This window comes from Heterocephalus glaber, unplaced genomic scaffold, assembly GCF_053883595.1.
Source record: "Heterocephalus glaber isolate CG9 unplaced genomic scaffold, H.glaber_assembly_v1.0 deba00001606, whole genome shotgun sequence".
Classification (NCBI taxonomy): domain Eukaryota; kingdom Metazoa; phylum Chordata; class Mammalia; order Rodentia; family Bathyergidae; genus Heterocephalus; species Heterocephalus glaber.
The window spans coordinates 11,258,544-11,282,604 of NW_028258377.1; the positions used below are offsets into that span (position 1 = coordinate 11,258,544).

Genomic DNA, 24,061 nt, shown 5'->3' on the forward strand with positions numbered 1-24,061 from the left:
CACCACCATTCACTTCCAGAATGTTCTCATCTTCCCATATCAAAATTCTGCAGTCATTAAACTCATCATTCCTGCTACTCCCAGGCCCTAGTAACTACCTTTCTACTTTCTGCATCTATAAATCCCTACTGGTCCATTAGGAACTCAGATGGACAGCAAGAAGTGAGCCACTGCTGTCAAGGAAAGATTCATCTGGATTTACAGCCACTCCCCATTGCTTGCGTTATGGCCTGAGCTCTGCCTCTCGTCAGATCAGCAGTGGCTTTAGATTCTCATACGATTATGAACCCTATTGTGAAAGTGCATTCTAGGGGTCTAGGTTTTATGCTTCTTTGAGTTATCCCGAAATCATCACCCCATCCTCACTGTCTGTGGAATAATTGTCTTCCACAAAAACCCGTCCCTGGCATCAAAAAGGTTGGGGACTGCTGGTCTAGGTACCTCACTGAAATAGAATCATGGGGGTTTTGTCTTTTTGTGACTGGTCCTCAAGAATCACCCATGTTGTAGCATGGATGTGTCAGAATTTCCTTCTTTTTAGCCAAACAGTGTTCTGCTGTATGTTTTACCATGTTTTGTATCCATTCATCTATCTATGGACACATGGGTTACTTCCATCTTTTGGCTATTGTGAATAAAGCTGCAATGAAAATGGGTACACAGATATCTGTCCCATTGTCTGCTTTCAGTTCTTTTGAGGATGTACTCAGGAGTGGAATTGCTAGATCATATAGTAATTCTATATTTTGTTTCTTTTTTCCTCTCTCTCTCTCTTTCTCTTTCTTTCTATCTTTCTTTCTCTTTCATTCTTTCTCCAAGTCTGGAAGCTTAAGATGAATGAAGTATCAATTCATTCCCAGAAAGTTGATATTTAAAGACCATATTGATGATAATTACCAGTAGCCTTAGGAAACAGATGCTTGCATTCATTTTGAATTCAGGCCCTCGGTGTTCCAGTTTGCTTTGATTTAGCCTGATAAGAGCCCTGGGACTCTATAAACTTGGCCAGTTACTGAGGCTGGTTTGGGGCTCACGTTCCCTTCAGCTTGGGTCTGTCTTCATTAAGGTCTACTTACTCCAGCCTCTTTATCCCATCAATCTAAAGGTGCTTTGATGACCCAGCTGCTTTGGTTTTTATTGTTTTTATAATTGTTTCTATGTGTATTTAGACAAAGTAGTGGATAATTGGACTTTAAAAAAAAGTTTCTCCAAGTAAATGCTCTAAGATTCAAGGGTTTCCAAATTAGTCAGCATATTAGCCGAACAGGATGACCAAGCAACACCTGGGCCTCTCTGTGCTGGGCCTACTACTGAACTCTCTTCCGAGAGCCAACTATACCAGCTGAGTTACTGAGACCTTTTACCCTGCCCCCTAACCAGGCTAAGTTCTCACTTAGAAATGACACCATTGACCTGACCCTTATCAGATGTCAGGATCTAGGGGGTTGGCTGATGAGACCAGGATTCTGGAGAGAAAAGGCAGGGCTGTAGAGTGCACAGGGCTCCCCTGAGCCCATGCAGGTGAGGCATTGTCTGCAGCTCCTGCAGAAGCTGCAGCCCAGGCTTTGCCCAGGTAGGATAGGGTAGGAGAAAAGGGGACTCTGACTTGCAAAATGTAGCCCTGCCCTCCATGAATGGGCTGTAGCCCAGGCCTTTATCATGGGAGTCCTCTTCCTACCTACCTGAACCCAGGGCTTCTTTACCTTCAGACAGAAGTCAAAAGGAAAACATTTAATTCTTTAAAAATAACAATAACCCCATTATATGTTAACATTTAACACTTTTATGAAAAATAACTGCACTTTTCAAAACAAAAAAAAATTAGTGAAAATGGCAACAGCTTTGCTTTGTATTTTGCAAATGTCTGTTTGGGTTAATAGAATGCAGCAGATAGATTCCTATATCTGCTTCTACATTCAAGCTCTATCAGATTTATACTGAATTATATGAAAATTTGATTTCCTATGTAGCTAGAAAAACAAGGGCCTTACAGATATCTTAAAAGGATCTCAAGGATCCTTAGGGTTCCTTGGAACACACCTTGTGAATCACTGGGCTAGAGCATGCTGAGAGTGCTGGACTTAGTATGGGTTGCACAGGCCAGAGGCAAGTATGGACTGGAAGCAGGGTATAGATCAGAGGAGGATGGGCTGGTAGGTTGAAGCCATGACTTTATTGAGTTGGAGTCTGGATCTTTGGAGAGTTTTCCAGACAAGCAGGCTAGAGCAGACAAGGAATCAAAGCCCAGCTAGCGTCAGGTAGAGCACAGAGTCTGGGCTTCTGACTCCAGCTGCCTGCTCTGCCCACTTAGGTGTTTAGGACAATCTTAATTTTTAAACACTTTGACACCATTCATTTGGAAAATTATTTCTGAGTTGTTGAGGTCTTAGTCAAAAGGTGGACACACTCAGACATAACCCAAAGCATCTGCAAAGGATGGACCAGGAGAATTGCAGCCTATTCTAGGGTCCTGGGACAGGTCTTGGAGGCAGAGGACATCAAAGACAGTACTAATGATCTTGGGATCGGTGGTGGTGAGAAGCTGGGACAGTATGCATGGGTCCAATATCAGACCAGAGAGTCATACAAATCTCCCGATGTCAAAGGAAGAGCAGAGGGAGGAGCCCTCCTCTTCTGGTAAATAATTACAAGTGAAAGTAGACATTATCAATCAGAATCTTTCCTTTCCTAAGGTTTAACAAAATGGTAGGCATTTTGTCCCAAGCCGCTTCCATCAGATAGAAGTATCTTCACAACAGTGGAAGAGCCCACAGCCTGTGTGCATGTGACTTTTTTACTTTTTTGTGACTGACTGTTACTTTTAATATAATTTCAACTTTTCAAAAACTGTTCAAAGAACTCCTGAATACTTAGATTTAGCAATTGTTAACATTTTTCCACATTTACTTTGTCATTTCTGTCTGATAGACACTTTTTTAAAAAAATAGAATCAGCTTTGCGCAGCGGTGGCACTGTAGCCAATGAGGTTTATCTGAGGTGTGATTATCGCTAATTTTAAAAAATTGAATCATTTGAGAGTAAGTTGCACAATCTGACCCTTTACCCCTAAATACTTCAGTGTGAGTTTTCTGAGGAAAGAACTTTCTTTTACATAACCTTAGTATAATTATCAAAATCACAAAATTTAATGCTGATTGAATGCTAATATATAATGCTCAGTCCATTCAAGTTTCTCTAGTTGACCTAATCATGTCCTTCAAAGCCATCTCCCACCCCCACCTCCAGGGCAGGGGCTAACTCAGAGCCACGCGTTGCTTTAGGTTGTCACATCTCTTCATCACCTACTCCACCCTCTTGGTGATGTTATCCTGGAATATTTATCTGTCATGTCTCTCATGTCTCTTTAACCTCCCTTCACCTGGATTAGCTCTTCTGTCATTCTTTTGTTTTTCATGTCCTTTCTTTTAGAGGCATACAGGCCAATTATTTTGGGCAATGTCCCTCAAGGTGACTTTTCTGCTGATAATTCCACTCAGGTTATATGTTGTGACAGGAAGACCACAGAAGAGAGGTGTGTCTTATCACGATGTACTTGATGTTGAGTTGTCCTGATGTTGGAGATGTTAATTTTGTCAACTGGCTAGGGTACAGTCTGCCAGAACCGTCCACCGAACAGTTACTATTTTTCCTTGTAACTAGTAAGAGGGAAGATATCTGATAATGTAAATAGCCTGATCCTCATCAAAATTTCACCCATTTTTAGCATTCACTTATGATTTTCCCCGAATCAAAAGCAATTGATGCTTGAAAATAATATTAACTTAATGCTGATATAATGGTGATTTTTCTAATTCCATCATTCCATCTGCATTTATTAGTTGATATTTCACTGTAAGGAATTGCTTTCCCTTCCACTTGTGGATTTATTTGTTTACTCATTCATTCATCTGTACCAGTTTGGACTCATAGATTGTTATTTTACTCAATGGATTACAATGTTTTGCTACCATTATTTATTTTGATGTTCAAATTATTATAGATACAGCTTATCTCAACCTCTTCAAGCTGGCTTCCATGTCCTTTTAACATGTTTCATCTGGGGACGTACATCTTTGAACACTTCCTTATTTTTTGACATAATGAGATGCTCCAGTCTCATCTTGTACTTTTCCTGTACTAGTGTTGAAAGCAGTCATTCAGCCATTCTCCAAAAGGCTCTGGTTCTTTTTAGTAGAGAATAGTAACCAAGATCTGGACAAGTGTGCTGTGCCTTTACTTTTTCTAGACCATTTCACAGTAATACCTAAAATATATGTATGTATACAAGTATGTGTGTATATATATGCATGTATTCATATCCATATGGATTCCCAATCTTTCAGTTCCAGACTACCTTTCCTAACCTTTTTCCATTCATTATTTGTGGCTATTTATTCATTCCCTTGCTCAATCCTACAATACATAGAATATTGCTATATCCATACTCCTGGGAAAATACTTTCTAAGTGGAGTTCAACATTTCTCTGAAGCTCTTTTTGCCCTAACTGAAGATATATAGTCAAAGGGCTGTTTTCAAAAGATCCTTGGGTTATTATTTTTTCCCTCTTCTGTATGGTTATTTTACTCACTGGATATACAGACTTGGTTTATTTGCTTCTGTCTGTACTCCCCCTCCTTGATTTAAAGGTGTTTTAACTATATAACTATTGCTACACTTCTTATTCAGGTGTGGGCCCAGGAAGTAAAGGGGCTTTTAAACCTTCCATTTTTTTTCTTCTTCTTATAACAGCATGTATTTTTATCCTGATTTACATTTCTGGATGAATTTCCCAACTGTTCTTTCCAAGTGTGATTACCACAGAGCCTCTCTTCTTTACTCAAACTCGAGTCACCTTCCCCTATTTCCTGGCCCTTGCCAACACTATTCATCCCCTCAGACATCCCTGTCTATTTTCTCAAGTTGCTGAACCCTTCTGGGGCCCCAGTCCAAATCCTACCTCTTCCATAATTCAGTTGGGGACCCTAGGAAAGCTAGGCCCCAGTCCACACAGGATAGGCTTTCTAGGTGGGCCCAGGGAGCCCCTGCAATGGAGTAACAAGCATTCTGGGTCATCTTCTGGCCATAGGGTACCCCTTGCATGGCTCCTATGATTGTGGATGTTTTATTCCATTTCTGCTTTGGGGGAATTCCTGTGGAATTCCTGTGGAGCCCACACATCATGCCAACTCTTCCTACTATGTGAATGGAAGCTAAGGAGTGGGCTCATCAGAGCCCTGGAATCATGGTCTGGAACCAACCACCCTAGTTTCACTGTGAAGAGCCTGTCCTGGAGGTTGAGCAGCCATGGGTTCTAGAATGCAGGGACTCTGAAGGCTGGGGCCTAGGACAGAATCCACTCACCTGCATAAGTCCAGGTACCTCTGCTACCAGCAGCCCCTGGCAGCCCAACCTCTAGAACACACTCGCTCTGCTCCCCTCTGTCAACCCCACATGAGGAATATAACCCTGAAGGGAGGATTTTAAAGATGGACATCAAGTTTTCACCTTGTGGTCAAAGAGTAGCTCCATCATAGGGTCCCATTAAGCTCTTTTGTTTCTTAGGCACCACCCTGGCTCCCAGGACTTTGGGCAAAATGTAGGGGCTTCAGGCTCTCCCTTTGCTTGGGCTATGAGCCACACAGCCACTAGATGCTGACCACCATCTGCGGCTCGAGAGTTTTGGTGTTTGTCTTATCACTGAGCAACTCTGCCTGGTCCACTCACACACAACACCCCCCCCCCCCCCGGGTGGGCCCCATACATGCCTTTTTGGATCCATGGTCCACAGGGTAGATCTTTGACCTCTCTGTCAGGTCACCCCAGCCTGACACTGTCACAGAGACAGGCAGATGCTGCCTAGGGCTGATGGACACACTTTGGCATTCTGGGCAGTCTGTTTCCACTTGGGAACAGTGAGTGCAAATTTAGTTCTTGTTACCAGGACACACCTCACTTTGCATGCACTTCTAATGAGGCAGCGCATACATGCACACATACAAGCTGCTAAACTGCGGACACGCTGCAGCTTTCCAATGAGAGTGGATTTCAAGGCTGTATTTTTATAAGGAAGAAATGACATAAGCGCCTCTCTTTGTTATTTAAATTTCATGAAAATCAACTATAGATGGTGTGTAATTGAGCACAGAATAGGGCCCAGAATATATTCTGAAATAACGGGAGCTCTTTATAAGGTTATATATGAAAAAAAAGTCAAAGAAAAGCAAAATCTCTGTGCAAAATAATGAACTATTTGAAGGAAGAAAAAAAAGTAGGGGAGAGAGAATGAGGATCAGGCCAGGCTGGGAGAGTATTCACAGAGCTGGATTTTGAAAAGTCACTAGGGAGTGGGATTTAGAGACAAAGGTGCACTGCATCCCTCACTGGTTGACCTGGGCTCAGACTCAGGCTGCACACAGTGTTCATCCAGAAACCAGCATAGGAGAATGAAATGGCAGGAGCCTTTCAAGATGGCCCAGGTGACAGGCCCTGTGTAAGGACTGGAGAATTCAAGGGACTGAGGCTCTCTTCCCACCCCACGCTCTGTACTCTGAGCCCTGGGATTCCAGAAGCTATGAGCTTTGGCAGCCAGGCACCCAGGTGAGAAATCAGAGCTTACCTGGGGGTCTGAATCAGGTAACCTGGGGAGTCTGAGATCAGCAAATGGCCATTTGCTGGCTGCTATGGAAGGTACCTGTGCATGCACATGTTCCCAAATACCCCTCTAACAAGCTCCCTCTCCAACACTGGCCAAGGGAAGAATTGGCCCAAGTGTCTCCCAGGTACCCCACTCCTAAGTACCCACAGCATAGCTTCTCCTCATCTGCTCCCTCATGCCTGAGATTTTCCTTCCCTGAACCCCCATTCTCCCATTTCCCCAACAGGGACAGTAATGTCTTCTGAAAGGGTTACCATGAGGACAAGATAGAATACAGAGCACGGTACAGCACCAGCCACCTGGAAAGCCATTTGCCAAGCCTCCTGCCTGCATTCCCTTCCTCCCCTGCTTCCCCCTTGGAGTCTACCTACAGCTGGCTGAGTGCAGCCCCCAGGACTGGCTGTGATGGATGCCTTCCAACCTGGGGAGATGGCAACTCCAGAGAAGGTGCCAGAGCTCTGTCATTAAACTTATGGAGCAGAGAGGTGGGAACGGGAAAGGACGAGTACCAAGGAACAGACCCCACTGCTGCTATGGCTGCTGCCAGGGCCGCTGCTATGATAGGACCAGCCAGACCCTATAACATCTGCTCCCCATGCAGCTCCCAGAATTCCCCCATGTATTCTTATTTATTTCTTGAGCACCAACTGTGTGTTCAGTGGTGCCTGTTTCTAACATTCTCTTGGGCACAGCCCCGTGAGAACCTGAACTCCAAGCTTCCCACCACCTGGTCCAGGAGTAAAGTGTTCCCTCCACCCCCAGCTCCTGTCCCCACTCCTCCCCTTCTAGTTGTGGCCACACTGAGTTGCAAGGACCTGATGTGTCTTCCCCCATTGCACTAGGAACGCTGAATATCCCGCACATGGCACTGACCCTGGTACTCACCAAGTGCCCCATAAGTAAATGGTGAATAACTGGAGCAGTGCAGTAGCAGCTCTTGCTCTGACAGTGGGGTGCACTGTGGAGGACTGGAGTTGGCAGGTAGATCTAGAGCCTAGAGCGTGTGGACAGGGAATAGGAACAATGCGCCATCTACTGGCATTTTGGTAGACTGGCAGGGAATGGCTAGGCCCAGGATCCACCCCCCTTTCCAGGCCTGTGAAGTCAATGGATCTAGGAAGATCCCTGGGAGTCCATGCCATAGCCACCCCGCACAATGCCTCACAATCACAGCAGATGTGGCTGCCTCCTTGAGAAGACAAAGGTGAGTCCCAGCAAGTCCTATGTTGAAAACATCCAAGAGAATATTCAGGAAGGGCTTCTCTTCTCCTAGCTTCTCCAGGGAAGGAATTTTCTCAAAATTCTCCTTTTTAGGAAGATTAGCCAGGATTCAATAACTACAGTTACTGCAGAGCTGAGGGACCAGTAGGCTGTGGGGAGGTGCAGGGTCAGACAGACCCAATGGGAATTTCAACTCTGTTAATGACTAGCTATGTCATGGAGAGTAAATTACTTACCTTCTCGGAGCCTTAGTTTTTCCATCTATAAAATGAGCCCACAAAAGTTCCTGCCCTATGAGGATAGCACTACAAGAATGAGAAATCGTATCTGTAACCCAGATACCCAGACAGACATTAAAGGGTCATGTCCCTTTGGTGCCCAATTTGCACAAGAGACCTGGCTTTCATTCTACATGGTCATAGGCATCTGGCCTGCAGGCTGTTTGCCCAGCCCTGGTGGCTGCTGTCTTCATAATCTACCTCCTGACTCATGCACCCACTCTGGCCATCTGAGTGGTCTCTGGCCATCTCGTAGCAAGCCATCTCAGGGCCACCTGTGCCACCTCCTGGACCACCTAGCTTCAAATATAGCCCAGTCTTCAAATACAGCCCAAAGGATCAGAGAGGGAACCATGGAGCATGACAACAACACTGCCCAGCCCTTGGGACAATGACTTTTAAAGTCCCAAATCCCCACGCTAGGGGAGCTGGCTAACAACTCCTCCATGTGAAAGCCCTAGACATGTCACCCCTGTCCCAATTCCAGGACCACCTTCCTAAACCTGAGTGGAAAATCACTTCCTTCTTATTCCTGTAAGCACACTACTGAGAGACACAGTTCTGCCCTGAAGAAAGATGGCCTTTGCCATGATTATACAAAACAAAAAGGAAAAAGTAGCGTTTTCATTTTTCCTGGAAACTCTCCATCCCAGAATAGCATCTTGGCTTTTTCTGTGTAAAATTAAATTGCCCTGTTAGTTAAATTTTTCCTTTTTCAAAAAACAGAGGAAGAGCTTCATCTCAAATTCAAATGACAATCAATAATACTTATTGGTCCAAGCTCCTGCTATAATTTCCTTGCCTATTTCATCCCCTTGAATCTTCACATCTACTTTGTAAGGCAGTCATGCTTACCTCCATTCTATACAGGAGAACAAAAAAATAAGTAGGTGATAGGACTCCCCCAAGTTTACATAGTGTCTCATCCATATTCAAAGCCTGTCTCATTTCTGAAAACCTTAAGAGGACAGCATTGCTCGGAGGTCAAAGCATGGAACTGAAGTCCTCCCCTTCCCCCACCCACTTCTAGCCATTAGATTCCCAAACTGCTTGAATCCAGTGTCTTCTGGAGTCCCCCGTTACAAGTGTGGTGCCGAGTGCTCGGCAGCATGGCCAGAGCATGGGAGGTGCCAGAACAAGGGACAAGTGGGCCAGCAAGACCTGTGGCAGAGCCTGGTATGACAAGAGAGATGGCCTCTCCTGCCACCCTCTACCTCTCCAAGAAGGGATTCCTGAGTAAGGGGCTGTAGTTAGTCCTGCCCCATCTCAGGTACAATCCTCAGCAGCTCACGTCTCTTTATTGCTGACAGTCCTCCAATGGTTCCCTGCTGTGCTGGAATACAACCTAGACCCTTGTGGCCTACAAGGCCCCAAAAGGCCTATAGGTACCCCTGCCCCTAGCTTTCTAGCCTTCTCTGTTATCACTCTCCTTGGCTTGCAAGTAGTTCCTTGACTGGCTGGGACTGATACCTCAGGGCATTTACATTTACCCTCTCTAGTTTGCTGTCTCTTTTGGTTTAGCTGTGATAGGACCAGAGTCTCCCCAGGGAAGTTTGACTACACAGTCATCATCCACCCTACTGCATGATCGTGCTCCCATTTGTTTCTTTCTACCTTTCCTGACTCTCCAAATTGGAGGTTCCTGAAGGAAGGCTTCCAGACTATGACTGGCTGAATGATGGTCCCAAAGACTCACTGACTGCCTAATCCTGGAACCTGAGACTATCAAGCTGTACAGCAAAAGACATGATCAAATTAAAGATCTTGAGGGTATTCTGTATTATCTGAGCGGGCCCTAAATGCAATCACCACTAGATTCTTATAGGAGGAATGTGGAGGCACAGTTCATGCGTGGCGAGGAGAAGTCCCTTAGAAGATACTGCAGAGGAGCTTGAAGTTGGTCTTGGAGACTGGAGTAGCACGGCCACAAGCCAAGAAATGTCAGCAATCACCAGAAGCTAAAATAAATAGGGAATGAATTCTTCCCTAGAGCTTTTGGAAGGAGCCTTGCTAACACCTTGATTTCAAGCCAGTAATGATTTCTGGCCTTCAGAACTGTGGTTTTGTTTGCAGTAGTTGTTACAGCAGCCATAAGAAATTAATGTGAAACTGATGCATCAACCCAGGAGTTTACTGTTGAATCCTCAGGGCCAAGTCCAGTGACCAGTAGGCCCTCAATAAGTATGTGTTGAACTATTGAATAAAAGAAGCTATAGCTTAAGCAAAATAGCAGAAAATAAATGGGACAGAAAAATCAAAATAAATGTGGCCCATCTATATTATGCAGCAAAAGATGAACCATTTGAGAATGTGTAGGCACCTAACCGCACATATCAAATAGAAAAAAGAGAATATACTCAAAATAAGAAATTGTATTTTTCCTCTCAAAGTGCATAGATCAAGCTGCCAAATGAATGAGATACTGGAAGATTTGCACTTCACAGTTACTACGCTTGATCTTAGCCAAAAGGCAGAGAAGCAATGCACTTCATAGTTAAAAGCTGAATCTAACGGATGGATGGATGGACGGATGGATGGAGACAGAGGTTGAAGGATGGCCAGGTTCAGAGGCTGGGAGGCAGAGACCACTTAGGGGCTGGGGATTGCAGCTGGGCCCAAAACTCAGGATGAAGGAGGGAGAATGGAATAGAACCAGCACCAAGTCTTCGGGAGAGAAGTGAAAGGAAAAAAAAAAGTGAAAGGGGACTTGCATCACTGACAGGTTCTTTCAGGCTAATGAAGGACCTCCCTCCTTCATGCAATGGTGTGGACAGACTGCATGAGATCGTGTTCAGGAGGATTAAAGAAGACCATGGATATGGAGGACTTGAACTGGGATGAGAGGAAGGGGCAGGTAGAGAGGTGGCTCAGTTGTTCTGAGGGCCAAGGATGAAGTGTGAAGGGCTTTGCCCAGCATCTGGGTTTTTTCCAGAATTTCCACCAAGAGACAGCTCATCTGAATCCCCAAGAGTGCTCTCCAATTTCCTACCCAGACTCCTGGGGCCCCTCGAGAGCTCCCCATGTTCTCAGCTTCCATGGCTGTGGGGCTGCTCCAGAGTTTCTTTGTCAGGAGGCAGCATGTGGAGCAGTCAAAATCACAGACTTTGAAGCCAGATTATGCTTATCACCTGGCCTTGGATGAATGACTTAATCCCTCTGTGCCTTAGTTTCTCCACTGGTAAAATGAGGGTAATCATGGACCCTAGTATATGAGAAAATTAAATTAGTTGACACTCATAAAGTGCTCACAACCATGCATGCCACACAGTGGCATGGCCAGGACTCTATGCACCCCAGTCTTTAGAGCTGGGCCACAAGCCCAGCAGAGGCCACCTGTCCACTGTGGACCTCTGCTCCTTGGTGGTGATTTCTTCCATCTGGTTGGTCCTATGGGGGCTCATGTACCAAGAGAAGTCATGTTTTGACCACAAGGGTATATCTTAGTTTTTTGTCTCATTGCTGAGACAAAAAACCCAACACCCAAAATTAAAGGAGGAAAGTTTCATTTGCCTCACAGTTTGTAGAGGTTTCAGTTCTTAGTTGGCTGGCTCCAAGGCAGTGTGGCACAGTAGAGGGGCATCACAGAGGAGAAAGTTTATGCCAGGCAGAAGGCAGCAAGTGACAAGGGACAAAAGACCAGAGATCCTCTTTCTGTCCCTTCTTTTTTTGGGGGGGGGTACCAGGGATCAAACTTGGCTCCTTGCTCTTGCAAGGCAGGCGGTGGAACCACTGAGCTAAATCCCCGGCCCATGTCCCTTCTATTTTAACCAGGCTACCCACCCTCAGGACGGATAGCACTCATACCCAGGGTGGGACACCCTTACTCCTACCCAAAACTAGGCCAAAACAATCAGTGGACTAATTTAGTAATCACACACCCTTGATCCAAGCATTATACACTTAATCTCAGTATCACACACTCTAGATCCAGCCACCTTCAAAAAGCCCCGCCTATGACAACATGAGGCTTTGGAGGGACATCTAAACATAAACCTTAGCAGGCTACAAGCTCAAAGGCTTACAGGAGCCTAGAAGGTAGAGTAAGTAGCCCAGGCAGGCCTGTAGGGCCTAAGGCAAAGTGGGACTGAGGACCCAGCTTGTCATGAGGGGCAGCAGATGCCTGGCTCCTCACCCAGGGCCCCGTGGGCACATGAGCCCACCACAGTGACCACATCTTCCATTTTCTCAAGAGAAGCTGGAAATCAGGGTATATTTCCAGGCTCCTGATTTTGGAATGTGGGCAACTTAGATAAAAAGTTTAAAATATGTTATGTGGCTCAAAGCAGCCACAAGTTTCTTCTTTGAGGACAGGGAATCTGTAGTGGCAGAAGGTGCCAGGTGCAGGTGGCATCCAGCTTAGACTGGGTTCCTAACAGTTAGGACAGCCTTTCCTACAGGATGAGGGGGATTAGATTCCCAGAATTAAAGCCCTATAACTAATTTGAATACTGATACGACTATATATTTGAAGAAGCACTCAGCACAAATAATAGTTATGATAGTAATCATTTCAACAATGATAGCAAATACCAGAACTGGATGAAAAGTTGTGTTCTTGATTTCCTAGAGTGCTGGTGTTGGGGCAAAACTTCACTTCATGTCTGAAAAGCCACCCAGGCCCTGGTAGTTGGTGAGTAAAGAATGAAGGAGGAGAAAGGAAAACCCAGCCCTATTCACATTTCAGTTGTCCTGCCATCTGAGGGTCAAGTAGACTGAGTTAATGCCATCTAGGAGTGAAGACTCTGAGGGAATGAGGTGGCGGGACTGTGGGGGCGGGACTCTTCTGGAGCCCAGAGAGCTGAGTGTAGGAATAGCTTTCCCCACTGATCAATCTGCCCTAAAAAACAAACAAACTTTGGGCCGGGGATTTAGCTCAGTGGTTCCACCGCCTGCCTCGCAAGAGTAAGGTCCTGGGTTCAATCTCTGGTACCAAAAAATAAAAAATAAATAAAAACTAAAAAACAAACAAACAAAAAACAGGTAAGCAATTTTGAGTATACAAAGTTGCCCAACAGTGCCCTCTAGCACTCATAATTATATACCTTCTTATGTTAGTAGGAGTATTTTAATAGAAATGTTCCTAAAAATTAAATATGGGTGCCAGGATACTACCTTAGACTCCTTTTCAAGAAATTTAAACCTTACTCACAAAGTTAAAAGTGCAGTCAAAAGCCACTTACCAACATTTCACTCAGCAACAACCACAGATATGTCAGCGGGTCTGTATCTCCCAGCGATGTGGTCTTCTTAGTTTAAGCACACTCTGTGATGTTTGCACAGCAGTGACGTCACCTAACAGCACATTCCTCAGGATGTGTCCTTGATGTTAAGCAAAGCATGGTTGCATATGGAACAAGAGACTAGGGAAAAGCTGGGTTCTCTAAGACACACTTGTTGGTGACTTGTATGTTGTTTTGGAGTGAGAGGTAGAAGTGGATAGGGAAGAGAGAGGGAGGAGAGGTGAGTTAAGGGTGGCATTTGCTAAGCTCTGGCCCTGGCATTTTAGCCAGGCTTCCCACATTTCCAGGGAGGCCAGATCAAGGCTTGAGAAACACATAGAAAAGCCTGCCAAGATTGAGCTGGTGGCTTTGGGCCATGTTTAAAGGTGTCGGTGGCATTCCATGGTTGTGGCAAACTCATAAGTCGAAGGGTTTGCCTCCACAGGGTTGAGCCGTGGTGGCCCCAGCTGTGTCTAGAACCACCACAGCTCTGCAAGGCATATCTTTGAGACAGACTGGTCCATAGTGAATATGTGCTTTGCCAGGGCCCTGGTCAGCTGACAGCAGGCAGGAGGCAGGCAGCCAAAGGCCAATGCCAATCACTGGTTCTGAGATAAGTCTCCAACTCTTACATGGCAAGGGCACGTTGAGTCAATGCCCACCAAAAAGAAATAGACCATGTCACTCAGTGAATCACTGGGTGACAACTTCACCAGGCCCAATTGGTGATTTATGGTTCACGAGGTGCTGCAGAACCATGAAGCCTCTGGAAAACTACTTGGCGAGTGAGCCTTGCAGGCCGGATTTCTCATTTTCTCATCACTTTCCCATTTTAATGATATAGTTCTCTCCTGGGGCTGAGGGAGGAAAAAAATGCTTTTTATATTATATACTAGTGGCCATGTGGAAAAGACATATTTCCCACAACATTCAATTCAGAATGAAGACGCACATTTGTAAAGCACATGTGAAAAATGTCATGCGTGAAGGCTATGAAATATTTGTTTCCATGGCTCAGGCTAGCTTTGTAAAATATCATAGGACAGGGAGAAAATGTTAAGAGTGAGAAACCTTCAGAAAGAATGGGGTTGCTGGTCTTAAGGACACTGTTACAAAGCAAGACACAAAACAGTGCCTAGAGCTGAGAAAGCTGGCTGGAATACAGGTCCACATTTGCTTGGATATGGATAAAGTGTCTCAGGAAGGCAATGCACACTGCCATTACTGTGGTTACCTGTTGGGACATGTGAGAGGCAGACTTTTTTCTCTGTTTTTTTAAATTTTTTTCAAAATTGTGAATTATGTGAATATATTACCTTTTCAAAATCTGATATAAAAATAAAACAAAGCCTTTCACTTTGGTTTTGTTTCTCTTTTTTATGGTATTGGGGATCGAACTTGGGGCCTTTGCACTGAGCTACATCCAACCCCACCCCACCCCCTTTAAATTTTGAGACAGAGTCTCACTAAGTCACTAAGTGGCCCAACTTGGCCTTGAACTTGTGGTTCTCCTGCCTCAGCCTCCCAGAGTGCTGGGATTACAGGTGTCTACCACCATCCCCAGCTATTTTGGACCCTGCCTCTCAGAACTAGGATATTCAGAGAAATACTGTATATTTTGATTGGAAAAAAACCCTCAAAAACTAAATTACCTCCCTCTAGCTGTCTTTTTCTCTATCCCCAAAGATTAACCCTCAGCCCCTCTCCAGTTCACAGTGCACTGCTAATAGCTCACAATCCAATCTCTATGAAGACTTCCCCACAGCTAACATGCAGTCCTTTTTGCTGTCCTTGTCCTCTTGTTCTGCACTCCCAGAGCAAGGAGGGTTGAATGTAGTGCTCCTACGTTCCCCTGCAAGATCTGGGGAGCCAGCCTGGCAGGCAAGGCTAAGCCGTGAACAAACTCCAGATGGGAATGTGAGCTCTGAGCCGGGTGAGGCACAAGCTTGAAGTCTTTCCAACCCTGAAAGATTCTGCTATTAGGCTGGGACTAGGATACTCGGTTGTCTTCCACCCTCTCTCTCCCTTCCTTCCATAATAACAGAACCCTCATTTTGTCACTGAGCACACGGCTCCTGCCACTCTTGTAGCAAGGTGTAGCCACTGGCAAGCAGAAGTAATGGGGGCAGTTTCTGGGTGATGCCTTTCAAAGGAAAGGATGTGTTCTGTATCTTTTCCCTTTCCCTATTTGCACAGTTTGGAATGTGGATATGTGGAGGGTGAACCACTGAGGCCATTTAGACAAGGCCATACTCTAGGGCTGGCAGAGGGCCAAGGTGAAAGGAACTGAGCTCCTAACCGTGGAGCCACCATTATGAGCCTTGGCTTGGTTACACGTGGCCGGTTACGTGAGGCAAGTATAAGCCACTGCTTATACTTATATAAGTAGAGACTCCATTCTAATAGGACTAGAGAGAGAAAGGCGGGTGAGACTGAGAGGAGGGAATAAGAGGGGGAGAGGAGGGGGGGAGAGGGAGGAAGGGGAAGGGGAGGGGAGGAGGAGAAAGAGAAGGAGATGGAGAAGAAAGAGGAAAGGAGAACAGAAGAGAAGAGAGGAGAGGAGAGGTAAAGAAAAACTTAACAAAACAAATAACATAAGGAATCTGGAAGAGACAAGACAGGAGGTTGCCCCTTTGCCTCTCTTCATCCTGGTGCCCTCAATCAATCAGTACAAGTCACATGAGTGGATATTTATCAAGTTCTCACCGTGCATACACCATGCTCTGTGCTTTAGATGCACAATCTCACTTAACTCTCACTCCATCACCATGAGTGATAGCAGCTCCATAAAATTAAATAACTTGCGCCATTCCCTAGTGAATAGAAAAAACAAACTTAAATGCTGATTCGGTTCTTCCTACTATACTCTCACAGCACAAATCACTTCTGAGACCATAAGCGAGTGGGGTGGGGGTGGGGTTCTTCAGCAGACACCAGCTAAGCATCTTCTAATTAAACTCTGTTCTGGGCTGGAGGTGGAACTCAATGGTAGAGCACTTGCCTAGCATCTGTCAATCCCTGAATTTAACCTCAAGCACTGCAAAGAGCAAACAAATGAAAAATCCTGTTCTGATGCTACCTATAGATAGGTCCAATCCTATAGGTTGAGGGTTCAGTCCCCAGGATGGCCCCCTACTCCCAGATGCCAGTCACTACTCCCAGGTTGTTTTACCTGTGCTTTTTACTGACCATGAATTGGGGTTCCCACAAGCCTCTCCTTGGGTTTCATGAATTTTCTCCGTCAGCTCACAGAACTCAGGGAAACCCTTATATTTACGGGTTTATTATGACAATGCAGATGTACAAGAAGTATGACAGTAAGGCCAGAGCTTCTGCCCACCCCCTAAGAACCTCCACATGTTCAGCTCTCCAGACCTCTCCAAACCCTGTCTTTTTGGTTTGGGGTTTTATGGAGACATCATTGCACTAAAGCAGGGACAACTGTATCAAAATGTAACTGGAAAAAAGGGTCTAATCTAATGCTAACAGACTGTGTGGGGAAATCCAGCATGATGGTTACTCTTGGTTTTCAATTGGACCGAATTGAGAGAAGCCTGGAACATTGGCAAAGCACACTTCTGGGTATGTCAGTGAGGGTGCTTCCAGAGAAGACTGGTGTGTGAGTAGGCAAATTGGATGGGGAGAACCTTCCCTAAATGAAGATGGGAATTTCCAATGGGCTGGGAGCCCAGATGTATCAAAAAAAAAAAAAAAAAAAAAAAAGAAGGGGGAAGGTCACATGTGCTCATGCTGGGCCCTTCTTAAATACATGTGGGATATCTTCCTCCTTCCCTCCCTCCCTCCCTCCCTTCTGTCATTCCTGGCTATTAGACTCCAGATTCCACAGTTCTTGAACTGGACTTGTACCAGCAGCTCTCCAAAGGGCTTTCAAACTGACTGAGGCTGCCCTGTTGCTCTCTCTCTCTCTCTCTCTCCCACCTTCTTGGACTGGCAGCTACCCATTTCCTGTCCCTCCAGCCTGCAGAAAGCCATTTCAGTCTCTGATCAAGTGACTCAATGAGATAAGTATATATTATTGGTTCTGTTCTTCTAGAACCCTGATTTAATACACCAAGCAAGACCTGTCCAGATTCTCCTTACCCTCTTTGCAACTCTCCTTCTTTGGGACTATGAGGCAGGACCCTTTCTGAAATGACTCTTGTGATCCTATTATCAGACAAGATAAGTCAAAGAATTGTTCTTTTTTGGTTTTGGTTTTTTTGCAGTGCCGGGGGTCAAACCCAAGGTGTCACACAGGCTACCCAAGAACTCTATAACTCCAGCCCTTAGAGAATTTTTAAAAGATTAGTTCCAAGACAGAAAGGCAGGAAAAGTTAGAGTTTCTTTTACCTGCCATGGGGAAGAGAAATTCTACTTTCTATGGCCTGTCTTGGGGAGGGAGTTATGAACCAGGAGCCATGGATAAAAATTGCATGTATGCCCTTGCCTCTGTGTGTGTGTGTGTGTGTGTGTGTGTGTGTGTGTGTGTGTCAGAGAGAGATAATATCATAGCTTGGCTCATTCTCGGTGGAGCAGAGACTGGTACTCATCCGCTTGACACCACAGTCTTGGCTGCTGAACCACACTGCCTCTCAAAGACCCAGGTTTCAGATTCTCTGGATGTGATGCAGCTAGAGTTTTCAGCTAGACACTGGATCTCTTTTCTTTAATGACTTCCCATGTTCTGGGGAAAGAGATTGCATATTCTTGATGAGGGGATCTCGCTGTACCCTAAGATGTAGGACATGCAGCAGGTCTCCAAAGCTATCAGGCTCTCCTGCACTTCTTCTTTTCCAGAATGTTGAGGTTTTATTTACAAAGCTTTTTGGTTGCACAGAAAGTAAAAATGCTGTCACAATCTCAGGATAACTGGTAACCATGGATGATTGGCCCATCATCACAGCTACCCACACTCAAAAGTCTTACAAGAAAACCTAACAATGCTTATATTTTATTGGGGCAAAGTCCCCAAGCTTGGTGGTAGAGTACCAGGAGGGGCCAAATAGAGGAAGATGGAATGTCATAGGAACTATTCTTTGGCTCTTTGGGTGGGTGGGTGTCCAGGGATTTGTATTTGCTACCTTTTTTGTTTTTAACAGCTACAAAATCCATGAGCAGTCCAACCAACTGAAAAGTTCTGGGGTTTTTTCAGGTTATTTGAAGTCTTAATCTTCTCCTTTATAATCTTTTTCTCTTTTCTTTATGCCTTTCCTGCTTTTTTTCTTCCTCTCCTTCATCCTCATCTTCAACTTCATCAACTTCTCCATCATGTCCAATTTCTTCTTCACTGGTGATTTCATCTTCATCTTCTTCTCCTTCTACAACTCCATCTTCTTCATCAAACTTCCTCCTCACCATCTTCATCTTCCTCATCTTCTCCTTCTTCATTCTTCTCCTCTTGATCTATACCATCCATCTCCACCTAGGAGCCCTGGGCTTGTAGGTCTTCTCTGTCATAGACAGTAAGTGGGTCAGTTGGAGCAGTAGCTTGAAGACACTATGCTCTACTCATTAAGGTAGACCTCACAATTAAACAAATCCAGGCTTCTCAGATGATCCAGCTTTTTCAAAGATTCCAAGGTACTGATATCTTTCAGTTTATTTCTGCTTAAATTCAGATGTGTGACATTTGAAAGTTTTTCTGATAATGTGTCCAGACCTTTGAAGGCTCTATTGTGACTGAATTCAAGATTTTTTGATCTAGGTAGCTTGGGGAGATTTCAAACTGAAATCACGCCTACATTAATAAACTGGGGTACTCTAAGTTTACAAATTCAGCCACTGAGCACTAAGTTTTTTCCCATCCTTTGATTTGCAATTGTCCAAGATAAGTTTCTGAGCAGCTTCTGTGATCTAGTTCCTCAGTTCCAGGAGGATCCTCCTCTTCATGTCTGTGTTCCCCTTGTCACTCATATTCAAACTTAACACTCCGAGGTGGGATGGAGCAAGAGACACTCTGCCTGCAAGCTGAGGGCATTGGAAGAGGCCTGCCCAAGGGTCTGCTAAGGCAGCAGCTACGGTGCTTTCCTGGCCAGGCTGAGCAGGGGTAGGTGGGGGGCAGAGAGAAACTATGGAGGAAAAATAGAGGCTCACACACAGCACTGGCCTGGTGACTACCATCTCCACCTGGCCCCCACATTGTTCTTTTGCACTTCTGAGTGAGCCTTTGCATACACAGGACCCATCTTGGGATACTCTCTCCTGCATCAACTCAAGGAAGCCCTCCTGGGACTCCCTTTTCCTATGCTTCCCTCCAGTGGCAGTTGTCTTACTGGGTGGCACTTGTTTTTGAGACTATGTCTCCTGCACCAGTCTAGGTCTACTTGAGGGCAGTGTCTGTCTCAGTGTCCCCAGAGCTGGATGCTGGAGACTGGCTTCCCTCTGGGCCCAGCCTCGTCTTTGGGAGGAGAGCCAGGAATTCCACTAGAAAAACAAATCCACAAGCAGAATTTGGTTTTATAGACCTGTAGGATAGCACCCTTAAGCCGCCAAGTCTGACAAGCATCAGGCTCTTGCCTTCCCATTTCCTTCCATTCACGGACAACTATTCATCCCATGGATTTAAAGCACACGTACCATGGAATGGTCCAGGGGTTCCAAGGCCTGGGAATGCTTCCACCAAAGCCACCAGTCTAGAAATTTCCATCATCTCACTTTTTTATCCCAAGACTAAAGTGCAGGTCATGTGGGGTCCCTCAGCTCCTCCAAAGTGAGGCTTCTGCCTTCCACTGGATATGAAATTCCAATTTGATTTAAATTTATAAAGTAGTGTTAAAAGCAGACAATTATACTTTGCAAAACAAATCTGTAGAAATTACCAGAATGATTTTCCTTGGCTTTGAACAAATCAAGCCAGATTGTACTACCTGTGCTGATGGTGGCTTCCTGAGGCGGCATTAGAAGCTCTCAGCCTTAAAGCTTGGTCAGGCTGTTTTTCTTGGCACAGAACCCCCTGTGACTTCAGCATTCTCCTCAGGAAATTCAGGTCCACCTTCAGCGCATGTCAACTATTTCAGATGCAGATGGCTTGAAGCATGGGCAGTGGTAAGAGTGAGCACACATCCAGCATGGCTAGCACAGAACCTTCACACTTCCTCTCCTGGTGCATAGCACACAGTGGAGATCAGTGTTCCTCTCAGGTATGACCAGCATTTTAAAGAAGTGACCTTCTAGAAAGAATCTTAAATTATAACCAAATTCCTAAGTCCAGAAATGCTGTTGGTCCACACTGGGTTCTAAGTGTGGCTCAGAACTCTGCTCATAAGCTCTGAGTCTGGGGCACAAACCCACCAAAAAAGTGCTCATTGGTGACTGACTGCCCATGGCTTTATTTGGAAGTCCTGAGGGAAAAGCAAGACTAACATAACCTTCCCCTTAAGATCTGTGGCACCAGGAATACAGGGAAAGTGCAATGACTGGGTGGCACAGGCCCCAGCTCTGAGCCTGCACGGGCCCACACAGGTGGTTCCTCCATCCACCCATTAGCACCTTCCTGAGCTTCACAGTGTTACAAAGCAATCCACACTGCTGAGTGTGCAGGGTGCTATTTTAAATAATATAAAGATGGTGATATAAAATTAATGAAACCCACAAAGTGAATTTGAAAGTTTTAAAATTTGTATCATAAAGTATGTAAAATATATTATTCAACCAAATATTGTCCAAAATGGTAAATTGGGACCTTCAATCATAAATCTTAAGGAAATTCTTCATAGGAAATAGTCCATATTGGCTTAGTCCATTGGAACTTTTACTGTCTTGGTTCATTTGGGCTATTACCAAAAAAAATAAGAGTACTTAAAAACAACGTAAATTTATCTTTCACAGTTCTGCAGGCTGGGCCATCCAAGATGAAAGTGCCACCAAATTCAATTGCTGGTGAGGGCGCTTTTTCTAGTTCTTAGATGGCCTCCTCTTGCTGCTGGTCTCTTTTATAACAGCACTAATCTACTCACCTCAAAGAGGCTTTACCTCCTAATTCCATCTCCTTGAGGGGTTAGGATTTCAATATATGGATCTTGAGGGACACAAACATTCAAATATGTGATACCTTATACCATACATACAAAAATAAATCAAAATGGATTTAAAACCTAAACATGAGACCTAAAAACCATAAAACTCTTAGAAAAAATACAGAGGAAAAGCTTCATGACATTGAATTTAGCAATTATTTCTTGGCTAAAAGTGACACGAGAGACACAGGTAAAAAATAAATTGAACTTCATTAAAATTAAAAACTTTGAGGCATAAAAAGTCACAATCAACAGTGAAAAGGTGACCTATGAAATAGGAGAAAATATTTGGAAATCGCATATCTCATAAGAAATATATATAGAGACATGTCTCCAAATAAGATGCACAAATGGCTAACAAGTGTATGAAAAGTTATGATCACTAGTCATCAGAGAAACACAAATCTAAACCACAATACATCACTCACAGCTACCATTAAAAAGAAGAAAGTAACAAGTATTGATGAGGATGGTGAGGAAGTCTGAAAATAAATTAGGACAGCACTATGGAAAACAGTATGACAATTCAGAAAACTGGAAAATTTAAATACCTTATGATCCAGAAATTCTGCTTCTGGCTGTAGAACTAAAAAATTGAAAGCAAAGTTTCAACCAGATATTTGGACCCCTATGTTCACAGCAGCTTTGTTTGCAATAGCCAAAATGGAAACAACTCAGAAATCCATTGACAGGTGGATCGGTGGATAAACAAAATGCAATCACTTTGTACAACAGAGCACTAGTAATCCTTTGAAATGAAATTTGGGCACAGGTTATGGTATGGATAAACTTTAAGGTCAATGAGCTAAGTGAAATAAGCCAGCCACAAAAAGACTAATTCTGTATGACTCTACTCCTAATAAGGCATCTAAAGTAGTAAGACTCATGGAGACAGAAAGCAGAATGATGGTTTCCAGGGTCTGGAAAGAGAGGGAAATGGGGAGATTTGTTTAATGAGTATGAAAAAAATTTTAGAGATTGTAAAACAATGTGAATGTACTTAATACCACTGAACTGTATACTTCAAAATCATTAAAATGGTAAATTTTATGTTATGGATATTTCAATATAATTAAAACCTAAAAGATAATTATTTGCAGAGTGTCAGTAGTGTTTTCCTTCCTGTTGCTATCAGATCTGGATAGAGTGCGTGTAGGTGTCAGGAACCACCCAAATTCCCACAGGGAGGGCTTTTTTTCATAGCACATTAGAAATCTGCCATTGAATACACATTAATTTCAAAATACTCTTTATTCCTAAACTTTATTTATTTTGGTATTTTGAGACAGAGTCTGACTCTGTAGTCCAGGCTGGTCTTGAACTCACTAGGTAGCCCAGGCTAGCCTCAAACTCATGACAATCCTCCTACCTTAGCCTCACACGTTCTGGGATTATAGGCATGTACCACCATGCCTGGCCATATTCCTAAATTTTAGTACAATGTATTTATACTAGGTTTTTACCTCACTTGATTAAAACAAAAAGCCCATGTTTGATCTGTGTTATCTTGTGTTTGAAGCCATCTTTCCTGGGGAGTTGCATCCTCTAAAACTCATGCTGCTTCTTCAGTAAGAGGTTTCAGACAAAAAATAAAGGAGTCCTTTGCTAATCCTTTTGGCCAAGAGAAAATGGCCCCACACAAAGTGTTGGAGATGTTGACAATAGGACAAGGAAGGTTGTGCAGGCCTGGTCATCCCCATGCTAGGGTTGAGGAAATTGAGGCCCAGAGAGGTGAAGCCACTTGCCACTAGATGTGTTCATGGTAGAGCTGGGTTCCCCATGCAACAGTTTGAAAATCCCCTCCAAAACTCATGCTGAAATTATATTGCCATTATGATGGTATACAGAGGTGAGACCTTAGGAGGTAAATCAGTTAGAAGGGCTCTGCCTTTGTGCATGGATTGATGCTGCTATCTCAAGAGTGGATTTCTGGTAAAAGATGAAATCTGGCTCCATCCTCTCTGTTTTGCATGCTCACTTGGGCTTCTACCTTCTACCATCAGGTGATGCATCATAATGCTTTTGGACTTTCAAGCTTCCAGAACCACAAGCCAAATAAGTTTCTGTTCATTATAAATCACATGGTCTCTGATACACCAGAATCGTAGCTAAAAATGTATTAAGACCTCCTGTGCAAGTTCCCTTCTTGTCCTCTGGCTCCTCTACTGATCTGGACACTTGGACAAAGGTAGGGGAGACAGCCTGTAATCCCAGCACTTGAGAGGCTGAGGCAGGAGGATCACCATGAGTTCCAGGCCAGCCTGGGCTACATAGTGAGCTCAAGGCCAGCCTGAACTGCATAGTGAGGCCCTGTTTTTAAAAAAAATGTAGAGGAGATAGCCCATAGAGTAGGGTGCAAGAATCCTCTTGCCCAAGCCTCTGCTCCCCAGGCAGACTGAGGGAGGACTCTTTTGCTCTATGAATAAAATAAGGTCAAAAGTGTGAGCTAATTGTGGGCCTGAGGTCACCAGCCCCATGTGACCTGATTGCTGTGGGAATTCCCAGGCATCCCCTCCCCAGGTTTGTTCCAGTCTCTAGGCAGGCCTCCAAGCATTATGGGATTTAGCATGAAGTAAAATTGACATGTATTTAGCATTTGGAACAATAATTAAATAGGGATTAACAATGAATCCTGGAATTCAGAAGGGAACATGGACCGAAATGGGAGCAGC

The 24,061-nt window shown here is 44.4% G+C and overlaps 2 pseudogenes; both read right to left on the minus strand.

The window, feature by feature from the left end:
* Window positions 1–10,414: 10,414 nt before the first annotated feature.
* Window positions 10,415–10,638, minus strand: LOC147822925 (U2 spliceosomal RNA; annotated as a pseudogene).
* Window positions 10,639–18,552: 7,914 nt separating this feature from the next.
* Window positions 18,553–19,287, minus strand: LOC101705952 (acidic leucine-rich nuclear phosphoprotein 32 family member D-like; annotated as a pseudogene).
* Between the last annotated feature and the right edge of the window lie 4,774 nt (window positions 19,288–24,061).